Below are 12,662 nucleotides of genomic sequence, written 5' to 3' on the forward strand. Positions count from 1 at the left end.
TCTGTGGTTCCGAGAGGGGGTAACCAGGCTCACTAATAAAGGTCAAGCCACTTGGCTGCCAGAATGCCCTGCTTCAGCACAGACCAGAAAGGCATTGTGATAAGCGTATCCCCGGTATAGTCAGGGGTTAATGGGAGTCGTCCCCGTCCCCCCAGTATACGGCCAGAACCATGGACCCGGTACTTGTGGTTCGGACTGTCTCCAACCAGCCATAATGTTGTGAGAGTGAAATTATGTCTAAGTCCAGCTTTGGTACATTAGAAGCAACTCTGAAACTTAACCTAAGCGTTTTTTGAAGCTACTTTTTGGCTAACTTCTTATAGGAAGGTCTAGGAGCTCTGAAAATGAACGTGCGCGTCTTTCACTCTTCCCGAGGGACTTAGAAGAATTTTGTGATATTTTTTATTAAAATGGTGTATAAGGGTATATATATAAATATATTTTATGCACTGTATATGAGCTGGCGATTTCTAAGTCTGTGGTTCCGAGAGGGGGTAACCATGCTCACTAATAAAGGTCAAGCCACTTGGCTGCCAGAATGCCCTGCTTCAGCACAGACCAGAAAGGCATTGTGATAAGCGTATCCCCGGTATAGTCAGGGGTTAATGGGAGTCGTCCCCGTCCCCCCAGTATACGGCCAGAACCATGGACCCGGTATTTGTGGTTCGGACTGTCTCGAACCAGCCATAATGTTGTGAGAGTGAAATTATGTCTAAGTCTGCTTCGATACATTAGAAGCAAATCTGAAACTTAACCTAAGCGTTTTTCGAAGCTACTTTTTAGCTAACTTCTTATAGGAAGGTCTAGGAGCTCTGAAAATGAACGTGCGCGTCTTTCACTCTTCCCGAGGGACTTAGAAGAATTTTGTGATATTTTTTATTAAAATGGTGTATAAGGGTTTATATATAAATATATTTTATGCACTGTATATGAGCTGGCGATTTCTAAGTCTGTGGTTCCGAGAGGGGGTAACCAGGCTCACTAATAAAGGTCAAGCCACTTGGCTGCCAGAATGCCCTGCTTCAGCACAGACCAGAAAGGCATTGTGATAAGCGTATCCCCGGTATAGTCAGGGGTTAATGGGAGTCGTCCCCGTCCCCCCAGTATACGGCCAGAACCATGGACCCGGTACTTGTGGTTCAGACTGTCTCCAACCAGCCATAATGTTGTGAGAGTGAAATTATGTCTAAGTCCAGCTTTGGTACATTAGAAGCAACTCTGAAACTTAACCTAAGCGTTTTTCGAAGCTACCTTTTGGCTAACTTCTTATAGGAAGGTCTAGGAGCTCTGAAAATGAACGTGCGCGTCTTTCACTCTTCCCGAGGGACTTAGAAGAATTTTGTGATATTTTTTATTAAAATGGTGTATAAGGGTATATATATAAATATATTTTATGCACTGTATATGAGCTGGCGATTTCTAAGTCTGTGGTTCCGAGAGGGGGTAACCAGGCTCACTAATAAAGGTCAAGCCACTTGGCTGCCAGAATGCCCTGCTTCAGCACAGACCAGAAAGGCATTGTGATAAGCGTATCCCCGGTATAGTCAGGGGTTAATGGGAGTCGTCCCCGTCCCCCCAGTATACGGCCAGAACCATGGACCCGGTATTTGTGGTTCGGACTGTCTCGAACCAGCCATAATGTTGTGAGAGTGAAATTATGTCTAAGTCTGCTTCGATACATTAGAAGCAAATCTGAAACTTAACCTAAGCGTTTTTCGAAGCTACTTTTTAGCTAACTTCTTATAGGAAGGTCTAGGAGCTCTGAAAATGAACGTGCGCGTCTTTCACTCTTCCCGAGGGACTTAGAAGAATTTTGTGATATTTTTTATTAAAATGGTGTATAAGGGTTTATATATAAATATATTTTATGCACTGTATATGAGCTGGCGATTTCTAAGTCTGTGGTTCCGAGAGGGGGTAACCAGGCTCACTAATAAAGGTCAAGCCACTTGGCTGCCAGAATGCCCTGCTTCAGCACAGACCAGAAAGGCATTGTGATAAGCGTATCCCCGGTATAGTCAGGGGTTAATGGGAGTCGTCCCCGTCCCCCCAGTATACGGCCAGAACCATGGACCCGGTACTTGTGGTTCAGACTGTCTCCAACCAGCCATAATGTTGTGAGAGTGAAATTATGTCTAAGTCCAGCTTTGGTACATTAGAAGCAACTCTGAAACTTAACCTAAGCGTTTTTCGAAGCTACCTTTTGGCTAACTTCTTATAGGAAGGTCTAGGAGCTCTGAAAATGAACGTGCGCGTCTTTCACTCTTCCCGAGGGACTTAGAAGAATTTTGTGATATTTTTTATTAAAATGGTGTATAAGGGTATATATATAAATATATTTTATGCACTGTATATGAGCTGGCGATTTCTAAGTCTGTGGTTCCGAGAGGGGGTAACCAGGCTCACTAATAAAGGTCAAGCCACTTGGCTGCCAGAATGCCCTGCTTCAGCACAGACCAGAAAGGCATTGTGATAAGCGTATCCCCGGTATAGTCAGGGGTTAATGGGAGTCGTCCCCGTCCCCCCAGTATACGGCCAGAACCATGGACCCGGTACTTGTGGTTCGGACTGTCTCCAACCAGCCATAATGTTGTGAGAGTGAAATTATGTCTAAGTCCAGCTTTGGTACATTAGAAGCAACTCTGAAACTTAACCTAAGCGTTTTTCGAAGCTACTTTTTGGCTAACTTCTTATAGGAAGGTCTAGGAGCTCTGAAAATGAACGTGCGCGTCTTTCACTCTGCCCGAGGGACTTAGAAGAATTTTGTGATATTTTTTATTAAAATGGAGTATAAGGGTATATATATAAATATATTTTATGCACTGTATATGAGCTGGCGATTTCTAAGTCTGTGGTTCCGAGAGGGGGTAACCAGGCTCACTAATAAAGGTCAAGCCACTTGGCTGCCAGAATGCCCTGCTTCAGCACAGACCAGAAAGGCATTGTGATAAGCGTATCCCCGGTATAGTCAGGGGTTAATGGGAGTCGTCCCCGTCCCCCCAGTATACGGCCAGAACCATGGACCCGGTACTTGTGGTTCGGACTGTCTCCAACCAGCCATAATGTTGTGAGAGTGAAATTATGTCTAAGTCCAGCTTTGGTACATTAGAAGCAACTCTGAAACTTAACCTAAGCGTTTTTCGAAGCTACCTTTTTGGCTAACTTCTTATAGGAAGGTCTAGGAGCTCTGAAAATGAACGTGCGCGTCTTTCACTCTTCCAGAGGGACTTAGAAGAATTTTGTGATATTTTTTATTAAAATGGTGTATAAGGGTATATATATAAATATATTTTATGCACTGTATATGAGCTGGCGATTTCTAAGTCTGTGGTTCCGAGAGGGGGTAACCAGGCTCACTAATAAAGGTCAAGCCACTTGGCTGCCAGAATGCCCTGCTTCAGCACAGACCAGAAAGGCATTGTGATAAGCGTATCCCCGGTATAGTCAGGGGTTAATGGGAGTCGTCCCCGTCCCCCCAGTATACGGCCAGAACCATGGACCCGGTACTTGTGGTTCGGACTGTCTCCAACCAGCCATAATGTTGTGAGAGTGAAATTATGTCTAAGTCCAGCTTTGGTACATTAGAAGCAACTCTGAAACTTAACCTAAGCGTTTTTCGAAGCTACTTTTTGGCTAACTTCTTATAGGAAGGTCTAGGAGCTCTGAAAATGAACGTGCGCGTCTTTCACTCTTCTCGAGGGACTTAGAAGAATTTTGTGATATTTTTTATTAAAATGGTGTATAAGGGTATATATATAAATATATTTTATGCACTGTATATGAGCTGGCGATTTCTAAGTCTGTGGTTCCGAGAGGGGGTAACCAGGCTCACTAATAAAGGTCAAGCCACTTGGCTGCCAGAATGCCCTGCTTCAGCACAGACCAGAAAGGCATTGTGATAAGCGTATCCCCGGTATAGTCAGGGGTTAATGGGAGTCGTCCCCGTCCCCCCCAGTATACGGCCAGAACCATGGACCCGGTATTTGTGGTTCGGACTGTCTCCAACCAGCCATAATGTTGTGAGAGTGAAATTATGTCTAAGTCCAGCTTCGGTACATTAGAAGCAACTCTGAAACTTAACCTAAGCGTTTTTCGAAGCTACCTTTTGGCTAACTTCTTATAGGAAGGTCTAGGAGCTCTGAAAATGAACGTGCGCGTCTTTCACTCTTCCCGAGGGACTTAGAAGAATTTTGTGATATTTTTTATTAAAATGGTGTATAAGGGTATATATATAAATATATTTTATGCACTGTATATATGAGCTGGCGATTTCTAAGTCTGTGGTTCCGAGAGGGGGTAACCAGGCTCACTAATAAAGGTCAAGCCACTTGGCTGCCAGAATGCCCTGCTTCAGCACAGACCAGAAAGGCATTGTGATAAGCGTATCCCCGGTATAGTCAGGGGTTAATGGGAGTCGTCCCCGTCCCCCCAGTATACGGCCAGAACCATGGACCCGGTACTTGTGGTTCGGACTGTCTCCAACCAGCCATAATGTTGTGAGAGTGAAATTATGTCTAAGTCCAGCTTTGGTACATTAGAAGCAACTCTGAAACTTAACCTAAGCGTTTTTTGAAGCTACTTTTTGGCTAACTTCTTATAGGAAGGTCTAGGAGCTCTGAAAATGAACGTGCGCGTCTTTCACTCTTCCCGAGGGACTTAGAAGAATTTTGTGATATTTTTTATTAAAATGGTGTATAAGGGTATATATATAAATATATTTTATGCACTGTATATGAGCTGGCGATTTCTAAGTCTGTGGTTCCGAGAGGGGGTAACCAGGCTCACTAATAAAGGTCAAGCCACTTGGCTGCCAGAATGCCCTGCTTCAGCACAGACCAGAAAGGCATTGTGATAAGCGTATCCCCGGTATAGTCAGGGGTTAATGGGAGTCGTCCCCGTCCCCCCAGTATACGGCCAGAACCATGGACCCGGTATTTGTGGTTCGGACTGTCTCGAACCAGCCATAATGTTGTGAGAGTGAAATTATGTCTAAGTCTGCTTCGATACATTAGAAGCAAATCTGAAACTTAACCTAAGCGTTTTTCGAAGCTACATTTTAGCTAACTTCTTATAGGAAGGTCTAGGAGCTCTGAAAATGAACGTGCGCGTCTTTCACTCTTCCCGAGGGACTTAGAAGAATTTTGTGATATTTTTTATTAAAATGGTGTATAAGGGTTTATATATAAATATATTTTATGCACTGTATATGAGCTGGCGATTTCTAAGTCTTTGGTTCCGAGAGGGGGTAACCAGGCTCACTAATAAAGGTCAAGCCAATTGCCTGCCAGAATGCCCTGCTTCAGCACAGACCAGAAAGGCATTGTGATAAGCGTATCCCCGGTATAGTCAGGGGTTAATGGGAGTCGTCCCCGTCCCCCCAGTATACGGCCAGAACCATGGACCCGGTACTTGTGGTTCGGACTGTCTCCAACCAGCCATAATGTTGTGAGAGTGAAATTATGTCTAAGTCCAGCTTTGGTACATTAGAAGCAACTCTGAAACTTAACCTAAGCGTTTTTCGAAGCTACTTTTTTGCTAACTTTTTATGGGAAGGTCTAGGAGCTCTGAAAATGAACGTGCGCGTCTTTCACTCTTCCCGAGGGACTTAGAAGAATTTTGTGATATTTTTTATTAAAATGGTGTATAAGGGTATATATATAAATATATTTTATGCACTGTATATGAGCTGGCGATTTCTAAGTCTGTGGTTCCAAGAGGGGGTAACCAGGCTCACTAATAAAGGTCAAGCCACTTGGCTGCCAGAATGCCCTGCTTCAGCACAGACCAGAAAGGCATTGTGATAAGCGTATCCCCGGTATAGTCAGGGGTTAATGGGAGTCGTCCCCGTCCCCCCAGTATACGGCTAGAACCATGGACCCGGTACTTGTGGTTCGGACAGTCTCCAACCAGCCATAATGTTGTGAGAGTGAAATTATGTCTAAGTCCAGCTTTGGTACATTAGAAGCAACTCTGAAACTTAACCTAAGCGTTTTTCGAAGCTACTTTTTTGCTAACTTTTTATGGGAAGGTCTAGGAGCTATGAAAATGAACGTGCGCGTCTTTCACTCTTCCCGAGGGACTTAGAAGAATTTTGTGAATTTTTTTATTAAAATGGTGTATAAGGGTTTATATATAAATATATTTTATGCACTGTATATGAGCTGGCGATTTCTAAGTCTTTGGTTCCGAGAGGGGGTAACCAGGCTCACTAATAAAGGTCAAGCCACTTGGCTGCCAGAATTCCCTGCTTCAGCACAGACCAGAAAGGCATTGTGATAAGCGTATCCCCGGTATAGTCAGGGGTTAATGGGAGTCGTCTCCGTCCCCCCAGTATACGGCCAGAACCATGGACCCGGTACTTGTGGTTCGGACTGTCTCCAACCAGCCATAATGTTGTGAGAGTGAAATTTTGTCTAAGTCCAGCTTTGGTACATTAGAAGCAACTCTGAAACTTAACCTAAGCGTTTTTCGAAGCTACTTTTTGGCTAACTTCTTATAGGAAGGTCTAGGAGCTCTGAAAATGAACGTGCGCGTCTTTCACTCTTCCCGAGGGACTTAGAAGAATTTTGTGATATTTTTTATTAAAATGGTGTATAAGGGTTTATATATAAATATATTTTATGCACTGTATATGAGCTGGCGATTTCTAAGTCTGTGGTTCCGAGAGGGGGTAACCAGGCTCACTAATAAAGGTCAAGCCACTTGGCTGCCAGAATGCCCTGCTTCAGCACAGACCAGAAAGGCATTGTGATAAGCGTATCCCCGGTATAGTCAGGGGTTAATGGGAGTCGTCCCCGTCCCCCCAGTATACGGCCAGAACCATGGACCCGGTACTTGTGGTTCGGACTGTCTCCAACCAGCCATAATGTTGTGAGAGTGAAATTATGTCTAAGTCCAGCTTTGGTACATTAGAAGCAACTCTGAAACTTAACCTAAGCGTTTTTCGAAGCTACTTTTTTGCTAACTTTTTATGGGAAGGTCTAGGAGCTCTGAAAATGAACGTGCGCGTCTTTCACTCTTCCCGAGGGACTTAGAAGAATTTTGTGATATTTTTTATTAAAATGGTGTATAAGGGTATATATATAAATATATTTTATGCACTGTATATGAGCTGGCGATTTCTAAGTCTGTGGTTCCAAGAGGGGGTAACCAGGCTCACTAATAAAGGTCAAGCCACTTGCCTGCCAGAATGCCCTGCTTCAGCACAGACCAGAAAGGCATTGTGATAAGCGTATCCCCGGTATAGTCAGGGGTTAATGGGAGTCGTCCCCGTCCCCCCAGTATACGGCTAGAACCATGGACCCGGTACTTGTGGTTCGGACTGTCTCCAACCAGCCATAATGTTGTGAGAGTGAAATTATGTCTAAGTCCAGCTTTGGTACATTAGAAGCAACTCTGAAACTTAACCTAAGCGTTTTTTCGAAGCTACTTTTTGGCTAACTTGTTATAGGAAGGTCTAGGAGATCTGAAAATGAACGTGCGCGTCTTTCACTCTTCCCGAGGGACTTAGAAGAATTTTGTGATATTTTTTATAAAAATGGTGTATAAGGGTATATATATAAATATATTTTATGCACTGTATATGAGCTGGCGATTTCTAAGTCTGTGGTTCCGAGAGGGGGTAACCAGGCTCACTAATAAAGGTCAAGCCACTTGGCTGCCAGAATTCCCTCCTTCAGCACAGACCAGAAAGGCATTGTGATAAGCGTATCCCCGGTATAGTCAGGGGTTAATGGGAGTCGTCCCCGTCCCCCCAGTATACGGCCAGAACCATGGACCCGGTACTTGTGGTTCGGACTGTCTCCAACCAGCCATAATGTTGTGAAAGTGAAATTATGTCTAAGTCCAGCTTTGGTACATTAGAAGCAACTCTGAAACTTAACCTAAGCGTTTTTCGAAGCTACTTTTTGGCTAACTACTTATAGGAAGGTCTAGGAGCTCTGAAAATGAACGTGCGCGTCTTTCACTCTTCCCGAGGGACTTAGAAGAATTTTGTGATATTTTTTATTAAAATGGTGTATAAGGGTTTATATATAAATATATTTTATGCACTGTATATGAGCTGGCGATTTCTAAGTCTGTGGTTCCGAGAGGGGGTAACCAGGCTCACTAATAAAGGTCAAGCCACTTGGCTGCCAGAATGCCCTGCTTCAGCACAGACCAGAAAGGCATTGTGATAAGCGTATCCCCGGTATAGTCAGGGGTTAATGGGAGTCGTCCCCGTCCCCCCAGTATACGGCCAGAACCATGGACCCGGTACTTGTGGTTCGGACTGTCTCCAACCAGCCATAATGTTGTGAGAGTGAAATTATGTCTAAGTCCAGCTTTGGTACATTAGAAGCAACTCTGAAACTTAACCTAAGCGTTTTTCGAAGCTACTTTTTTGCTAACTTTTTATGGGAAGGTCTAGGAGCTATGAAAATGAACGTGCGCGTCTTTCACTCTTCCCGAGGGACTTAGAAGAATTTTGTGAATTTTTTTATTAAAATGGTGTATAAGGGTTTATATATAAATATATTTTATGCACTGTATATGAGCTGGCGATTTCTAAGTCTTTGGTTCCGAGAGGGGGTAACCAGGCTCACTAATAAAGGTCAAGCCACTTGGCTGCCAGAATTCCCTGCTTCAGCACAGACCAGAAAGGCATTGTGATAAGCGTATCCCCGGTATAGTCAGGGGTTAATGGGAGTCGTCTCCGTCCCCCCAGTATACGGCCAGAACCATGGACCCGGTACTTGTGGTTCGGACTGTCTCCAACCAGCCATAATGTTGTGAGAGTGAAATTATGTCTAAGTCCAGCTTTGGTACATTAGAAGCAACTCTGAAACTTAACCTAAGCGTTTTTCGAAGCTACTTTTTTGCTAACTTTTTATGGGAAGGTCTAGGAGCTCTGAAAATGAACGTGCGCGTCTTTCACTCTTCCCGAGGGACTTAGAAGAATTTTGTGATATTTTTTATTAAAATGGTGTATAAGGGTATATATATAAATATATTTTATGCACTGTATATGAGCTGGCGATTTCTAAGTCTGTGGTTCCAAGAGGGGGTAACCAGGCTCACTAATAAAGGTCAAGCCACTTGCCTGCCAGAATGCCCTGCTTCAGCACAGACCAGAAAGGCATTGTGATAAGCGTATCCCCGGTATAGTCAGGGGTTAATGGGAGTCGTCCCCGTCCCCCCAGTATACGGCTAGAACCATGGACCCGGTACTTGTGGTTCGGACTGTCTCCAACCAGCCATAAAGTTGTGAGAGTGAAATTATGTCTAAGTCCAGCTTTGGTACATTAGAAGCAACTCTGAAACTTAACCTAAGCGTTTTTTCGAAGCTACTTTTTGGCTAACTTCTTATAGGAAGGTCTAGGAGATCTGAAAATGAACGTGCGCGTCTTTCACTCTTCCCGAGGGACTTAGAAGAATTTTGTGATATTTTTTATAAAAATGGTGTATAAGGGTATATATATAAATATATTTTATGCACTGTATATGAGCTGGCGATTTCTAAGTCTGTGGTTCCGAGAGGGGGTAACCAGGCTCACTAATAAAGGTCAAGCCACTTGGCTGCCAGAATTCCCTCCTTCAGCACAGACCAGAAAGGCATTGTGATAAGCGTATCCCCGGTATAGTCAGGGGTTAATGGGAGTCGTCCCCGTCCCCCCAGTATACGGCCAGAACCATGGACCCGGTACTTGTGGTTCGGACTGTCTCCAACCAGCCATAATGTTGTGAAAGTGAAATTATGTCTAAGTCCAGCTTTGGTACATTAGAAGCAACTCTGAAACTTAACCTAAGCGTTTTTCGAAGCTACTTTTTGGCTAACTACTTATAGGAAGGTCTAGGAGCTCTGAAAATGAACGTGCGCGTCTTTCACTCTTCCCGAGGGACTTAGAAGAATTTTGTGATATTTTTTATTAAAATGGTGTATAAGGGTTTATATATAAATATATTTTATGCACTGTATATGAGCTGGCGATTTCTAAGTCTGTGGTTCCGAGAGGGGGTAACCAGGCTCACTAATAAAGGTCAAGCCACTTGGCTGCCAGAATGCCCTGCTTCAGCACAGACCAGAAAGGCATTGTGATAAGCGTATCCCCGGTATAGTCAGGGGTTAATGGGAGTCGTCCCCGTCCCCCCAGTATACGGCCAGAACCATGGACCCGGTACTTGTGGTTCGGACTGTCTCCAACCAGCCATAATGTTGTGAGAGTGAAATTATGTCTAAGTCCAGCTTTGGTACATTAGAAGCAACTCTGAAACTTAACCTAAGCGTTTTTCGAAGCTACTTTTTGGCTAACTTCTTATAGGAAGGTCTAGGAGCTCTGAAAATGAACGTGCGCGTCTTTCACTCTTCCCGAGGGACTTAGAAGAATTTTGTGATATTTTTTATTAAAATGGTGTATAAGGGTTTATATATAAATATATTTTATGCACTGTATATGACCTGGCGATTTCTAAGTCTGTGGTTCCGAGAGGGGGTAACCAGGCTCACTAATAAAGGTCAAGCCAATTGCCTGCCAGAATGCCCTGCTTCAGCACAGACCAGAAAGGCATTGTGATAAGCGTATCCCCGGTATAGTCAGGGGTTAATGGGAGTCGTCCCCGTCCCCCCAGTATACGGCCAGAACCATGGACCCGGTACTTGTGGTTCGGACTGTCTCCAACCAGCCATAATGTTGTGAGAGTGAAATTATGTCTAAGTCCAGCTTTGGTACATTAGAAGCAACTCTGAAACTTAACCTAAGCGTTTTTCGAAGCTACTTTTTGGCTAACTTCTTATAGGAAGGTCTAGGAGATCTGAAAATGAACGTGCGCGTCTTTCACTCTTCCCGAGGGACTTAGAAGAATTTTGTGATATTTTTTATAAAAATGGTGTATAAGGGTATATATATAAATATATTTTATGCACTGTATATGAGCTGGCGATTTCTAAGTCTGTGGTTCCGAGAGGGGGTAACCAGGCTCACTAATAAAGGTCAAGCCACTTGGCTGCCAGAATTCCCTCCTTCCGCAACAGACCAGAAAGGCATTGTGATAAGCGTATCCCCGGTATAGTCAGGGGTTAATGGGAGTCGTCCCCGTCCCCCCAGTATACGGCCAGAACCATGGACCCGGTACTTGTGGTTCGGACTGTCTCCAACCAGCCATAATGTTGTGAGAGTGAAATTATGTCTAAGTCCAGCTTTGGTACATTAGAAGCAACTCTGAAACTTAACCTAAGCGTTTTTCGAAGCTACTTTTTGGCTAACTACTTATAGGAAGGTCTAGGAGCTCTGAAAATGAACGTGCGCGTCTTTCACTCTTCCCGAGGGACTTAGAAGAATTTTGTGATATTTTTTATTAAAATGGTGTATAAGGGTTTATATATAAATATATTTTATGCACTGTATATGAGCTGGCGATTTCTAAGTCTGTGGTTCCGAGAGGGGGTAACCAGGCTCACTAATAAAGGTCAAGCCACTTGGCTGCCAGAATGCCCTGCTTCAGCACAGACCAGAAAGGCATTGTGATAAGCGTATCCCCGGTATAGTCAGGGGTTAATGGGAGTCGTCTCCGTCCCCCCAGTATACGGCCAGAACCATGGACCCGGTACTTGTGGTTCGGACTGTCTCCAACCAGCCATAATGTTGTGAGAGTGAAATTATGTCTAAGTCCAGCTTTGGTACATTAGAAGCAACTCTGAAACTTAACCTAAGCGTTTTTCGAAGCTACTTTTTGGCTAACTTCTTATAGGAAGGTCTAGGAGCTCTGAAAATGAACGTGCGCGTCTTTCACTCTTCCCGAGGGACTTAGAAGAATTTTGTGATATTTTTTATTAAAATGGTGTATAAGGGTTTATATATAAATATATTTTATGCACTGTATATGACCTGGCGATTTCTAAGTCTGTGGTTCCGAGAGGGGGTAACCAGGCTCACTAATAAAGGTCAAGCCAATTGCCTGCCAGAATGCCCTGCTTCAGCACAGACCAGAAAGGCATTGTGATAAGCGTATCCCCGGTATAGTCAGGAGTTAATGGGAGTCGTCCCCGTCCCCCCAGTATACGGCCAGAACCATGGACCCGGTACTTGTGGTTCGGACTGTCTCCAACCAGCCATAATGTTGTGAGAGTGAAATTATGTCTAAGTCCAGCTTTGGTACATTAGAAGCAACTCTGAAACTTAACCTAAGCGTTTTTCGAAGCTACTTTTTGGCTAACTTCTTATAGGAAGGTCTAGGAGATCTGAAAATGAACGTGCGCGTCTTTCACTCTTCCCGAGGGACTTAGAAGAATTTTGTGATATTTTTTATAAAAATGGTGTATAAGGGTATATATATAAATATATTTTATGCACTGTATATGAGCTGGCGATTTCTAAGTCTGTGGTTCCGAGAGGGGGTAACCAGGCTCACTAATAAAGGTCAAGCCACTTGGCTGCCAGAATTCCCTCCTTCCGCAACAGACCAGAAAGGCATTGTGATAAGCGTATCCCCGGTATAGTCAGGGGTTAATGGGAGTCGTCCCCGTCCCCCCAGTATACGGCCAGAACCATGGACCCGGTACTTGTGGTTCGGACTGTCTCCAACCAGCCATAATGTTGTGAGAGTGAAATTATGTCTAAGTCCAGCTTTGGTACATTAGAAGCAACTCTGAAACTTAACCTAAGCGTTTTTCGAAGCTACTTTTT

This window comes from Ascaphus truei, chromosome 12 (assembly GCF_040206685.1).
Source record: "Ascaphus truei isolate aAscTru1 chromosome 12, aAscTru1.hap1, whole genome shotgun sequence".
Classification (NCBI taxonomy): Eukaryota; Metazoa; Chordata; class Amphibia; order Anura; family Ascaphidae; genus Ascaphus; species Ascaphus truei.